Below are 5,079 nucleotides of genomic sequence, written 5' to 3' on the forward strand. Positions count from 1 at the left end.
CCCTTGTGTTATAAAAGCATAAGAGAGAAGTGCAAAGCAAAAATTCAAAATGCAAAAGAGAAAAGAAGCTATTCTAAATGCTATGTACAAGTGTTACCTCTTTAAAGGCTTGGAGATTGGGCTGGAGATTTTGGGCCTATTTGGTTGAAGATGAGACTCCTTAATTGTCAGAGTGAGACACCTGTATGTAGCTGAAGCTTTGAAATTGCCTGGACAGTCCTATGGATAACTTGAGACAAGGGGGGCGCCAAGGTAGTATCGACATATGCTCAGCGAGAATCGACTTATCTTCCGAACCACTTGTCAGAATGATTCTAGATTAGCTTCATTGGATCACTGACTCAATCTTCTACAACTTTTTTGAAGAGCTCCGAGACTGTTTCTGAGTGTAATGCCCCCTTCGGACTGGTTCTTTGAGTCACAATGGTTCGGTCTGTATTTCGGCTGAGAGACAAGCGCGCGTTCGAACGGGTGTAACTTTCTAACCACTGATCCGAATGTCCTGATTAAAACTTCATTGGATATTTAGCTCAATTGTCTACAATACTGCTGAAGACGTCAAAGGCCAAATCGGTCGGTAAACCATCCGTTGCGTTCAATCTTTGAAGCGCTCTTGCAGTCATATCGACGTGAATCAACTCGGTGTGGAGGTCGGTGTGCTTCTAAGTTTTCTCCTTTCTTGCACCGAGGTCTTGCACCGAGGTGAATCTCCTCGGTGTGGAGCAAGACTTGGATTCTTCATGCCCCACACCGACCTCATTTTACTCGGTGTGGTGTTCGATATTCTCTCAGCTTTTCCTTCCTGTTTACACCGAGCAAGTGCACCAAATGAAATCATGTCGGTGTGGAACAAGGCTTGGCTCCTTCTGCACTGCACCGACCTCATTTTTCTAGGTGTGGTGGTCGATATTTTCTCGGCATCTCCTTCTTGTTTACACCGAGCAAACACACCAAGAGAAATCATGTCAATATGAATGCATTCCTCGGCCGATTTTTCATCTTTTCTCTTCTCTAATCCTTTCAAAACTGCACCTGGACCTCTATAAAACCTGAACACACTTGAAAAAAAGATTAAAACATCCTAAAAACAACCAAAGAAAGCAAGAAAAGAAACTATATACAAGGATAGGCTTAGGGTGTCTCCCAAGAGCACTTTGTTTAAAGTCACTAAGTTTGACTTTGCAAAACCTGTTCTTAGTTGGGGTGAGGTTGAGTACTGATCCTTTTCAGCACTTCAATGGTCCTTAGCAAGGAGGCTGAGTTTTGTTGCTGCCTTTTGGAACCATTAGACCCTTGACCTTGAGATCCCATCTTGACGCCTTTGCTCACCAGCTCTTGAATACCATCTGGGTCTTTATCAAATATTGCCTTTGTGAGACATGCCCTGACCTCAGCAAACAGTCCTGATTTCCCATTGCAATCTAGCTTATACTTCAGAGATCCATCATCATCAGTCCAAGGAGTGAGAGTGAAGTCTTGAACAGAAGGGTCAGGTTCAATGCTCTTGTCTTTTGATGCTGAGCCATCAGTCATGGTGTTCATCATCTTTAGATCAGCAAGTGTAGGAGACCATGAGAGCAAGATATCTTCTTCTCTGATCAATGGCCCTTCATTCTCATACTTGTAACCAGAGTTGATGTGGGGTTATTTCTCATTTTCCACAGCTGAAAAAGATTGGGATCCACCTAAAATCCCAGCACTTCCCACATACTTCATCTCAAGTACCTTAGGTGGTTCTATCTCTTGGAAAACTGATCCACAAAATTCAGCTAAAGGTGGTTGAACAGGGTAAAAGACATCCTTATCCACTTTTGTAAGCACCACTCTTTGAGTATCAAAGTAAATCATTGCACCAGTGGTGTTGAGAAATGCAGTTCCAAGCAATAGGGGGAGCTCTTTGGTCTTCTTCATCTTCATGATGACAAAATCAGTGGGGATTACACATTCACCAACTTGAAGTGGATAGTCTTCTAAAAATCCATATGGTTTCTTGGAGTAGGAATCACCAAAGGTGATAGAAGAAGGGTAGGACGTTATAGACTTGACCTTTAGCTTCTCCATCATATCTTTAGACATTATACTCACACTTGAGCCTGAATCACACAAAGCATTCTCAACTCTAAAGTTGCCAAGAGTGCAAGAGATGGTGAACTTTCCTGGGTTGCCTAGCTTTGGGAGGGAGGTGGGCTTCATCTGAGTTGATTCGAGGTGGAGGCACTATCTGTTGGCTTTGCTTGACCAGTTGGCAGCTCTGTTGTTGCAATAGACCTTGAAGCATTCTCTTGCTGAACAGAAAAAACTGAACCAGCTGCCCCCACACTTTCATTCTCAATGTCCTCATTGAGTTCATGTAAGAAGCCCATGAAATCCTCTATAATGGCATTCTCATCCACATGAGTTTGTGAAGGTTCACTAGAGAATTGACCATAGAGAAGGTCTTCTATTTCTTGCACAGCAGCTGAATGGTCATCATTGCAGTAGATGGCATTGGAGTAATCTTTTGAGGTTTGAACAGCTTTACCAGAAGGAGAGACTTGTGGTTCAAAAGTGCAGATGCCCTTGTTCTTTTTAATAGCCTTTAGTTCAGTGCCTAGTGTCTCCAGGTTGGATACCATCTTTTGTTGTCCTAGTAAGAGCTGTTGCAGAACAACATTGAAATCAGGACTTTGTTGAACAGGTGGTGGTTCAAAACCAGGAAGAGGAGCCTTTGGCTGTAGGCTGACTTGATTTATGAAGCTATTCCCTTGATTCTGAACCGCTGGTTGCTGAAAACCCTGTTGACCTTGGGAGTTACCTTGGTACTGATTATGTTGAACAAAGCTTTGAGGAGGGTATATTTGGTCTTGGGGGTTGGCCACATTGTTGCTCCTATAGGACAAGTTCTGGTGTTTATTGAAGTTGTTGTAAGCATTGAACTTTTTTTGATTCCCAATGAAATGCAACTCCTCTTGAGTGAGACCCTCTTCATTGGTATTTGTGAAGCATCTCTTCTCCTCACTCACATAGTTTATAGGCTTTTGAGTGGCAGCTAGGGCTTTGTCAAGCTTGATATTCAGCATTTTGATCTTCTCTTCCTGCCCTTGGTGTCTACTAGAATCTTCTCCTCTATAGCTTCTATCATAATATTCCCCATAGGTGTCTTGGCTCATGGCTAAGTTCTCAATAAGTTCCATAGCTGCATTGATTTCTTTTGCCAAGAAATTCCCATTTGATGCTGTGTCCAACTGATTTCTGATCTTGGGGACAGCTCCTCTATATAAAGTGCTAAGGAGAGAGGCTTCTGAAAAGCCATGATGTGGACACTGATTGGTGTAGCTTCTAAACCTGTCCAAAGCTTCTCCAAATGTCTCATTAGAATGTTGAGTGAAGCTGGAAATCTGGTTCCTTAGCTTTGCAGTCCTTGAGCTTGAGAAGAACTTGAAAAAAAGGCAAGCTTGCACAGCTCCCATGTGTGGATGGATCCTCTTGGGAGGTTCTTTTCCCACTGATGTGCCTTATCTCCAAGGCTGAATGGGAACAATCTCAGTTTGAAGCTGTCTTCAGATACCCCATTGATCTTAGTGAGATCACAAACTCTGTCAAACTGATCCAGATGCTCCAAGGGATCCTCCATAGGTAAGCCATGGAACTTCTGATTTTGAACCATATTGATCAAAGAGGACTTCACCTAAAAGTTGTTGTTTTGGACAGGAGGTGGCCTGATTCCTGCTCCATACTGGTGTGCATAAGCTCGGTCATTTTCACCAACAAAGACTGGTGGTGGCTGATGACGTATGGGTGGGTTGGGGAAGGGTTGTGGCTGGTTAATTTGAGGAACTTCTTGAGCCTGATGCTCATTCCCAACTTGCTGATCCATCATTCCTAACCTTTCCAAGTGAACAACTCTTTCTCTTTGTCTTCTTGCTTGACTTCTTGTGATCATAAACCTGAAAACAAAGACAGAACTGGAAAGGTGATCAGTAAAACAAAAGAAACTTGATCTCAAAAACTATATCAGAAACTAATGCTAACAATGCCCACACAATATGGCAACGGCGCCAATTGATAAGTAAGAATTTTTAGGTCTTAGATGAGTTATCAATCCCTTATGTCACTTGCAGTACAAAGGGTACCAATCCAATATATGTGGTAGTTAGACACTAGTTTATGTGATAAGCTCTTAAGTCAAGTGATCAAAGATGAGTTTTGGTGTGAACAAAGTAACAAGAAAGCATAAAACAAAAAACAAGCAAGCAAGATGATTAACTACTAAACAAAGCAAGCAACCAAACAAGATTATGATAAAGCAAATGATGAAAGATAAACCCCTAGATGTGATCATTGATTAGGGTGCTTTAGATACTGATTCATGATGCTAAGAACATAATGCAACACTTGCTACTCTTTAGTCTAGGCTTCTTAATCAGATTAATCCACTCTCATGACAGAAATCCCTTTGCAAATCACTTAATCAAGTCTAACAACCATTAGAGATAACTAAGCAATCAGCAAGCATAATATTCCAAGCCTAATAAGTGACCAAACAATCTCTAACAAAGAAAAACTGAATCTTTTACAGAAAGACATAACAAGCAATCACATGTTCTCAAAACATTTTAACTTAGAACTCTAATCTAGATTAATCCTCTCATCAAGGTATTAACCTCTACACTATTCCATTTTCAAACCAAATTCTGATTTGTGAAATATGAATCAATGAGCATTAAAAAACAGTTCTAATATATGCTTCAAACAAACATTCCCATGGCATTTAAAACATAAACCCTTAAGTTAGCTCTTTCAGGCATTTCATCAAACACTTTTGGTGCATGAAATGCCTATGAACCCAGATTTCACTTTCCCAAGGAAATTTGGCATTAGGAGCAGCTAACTAAGGAAATGAAATGAGAATCTAGAACCTAAACATCACAAATCAAACATCTAAACACCCTAATCCACACACCTAGAAGCTTAAAAGAAAACTACTCACTAATCATGATGAACACACCATTTCCTTTGCAAGAGGTGATGTTAATCATAATTAGAAGTAAAGATGAGATGAAGAAATGATCAGAAACAGCTTTAAGATGATTAAATCTG

At 40.9% G+C, this 5,079-nt stretch overlaps 1 non-coding gene across 1 annotated transcript; it reads left to right on the plus strand.

Annotated features, from left to right (window-relative positions):
* The first annotated feature begins 3,285 nt into the window (after positions 1-3,285).
* LOC112088660 lies at positions 3,286-3,392 on the plus strand. Its single transcript, XR_002900605.1, has one exon. It is a non-coding gene; the product is annotated as a small nucleolar RNA R71 (small nucleolar RNA).
* The last annotated feature ends 1,687 nt before the right edge of the window (positions 3,393-5,079 follow it).

The sequence above is a fragment of the Eutrema salsugineum genome, unplaced genomic scaffold (assembly GCF_000478725.1).
Source record: "Eutrema salsugineum unplaced genomic scaffold, Eutsalg1_0 scaffold_14, whole genome shotgun sequence".
Taxonomy (NCBI): domain Eukaryota; kingdom Viridiplantae; phylum Streptophyta; class Magnoliopsida; order Brassicales; family Brassicaceae; genus Eutrema; species Eutrema salsugineum.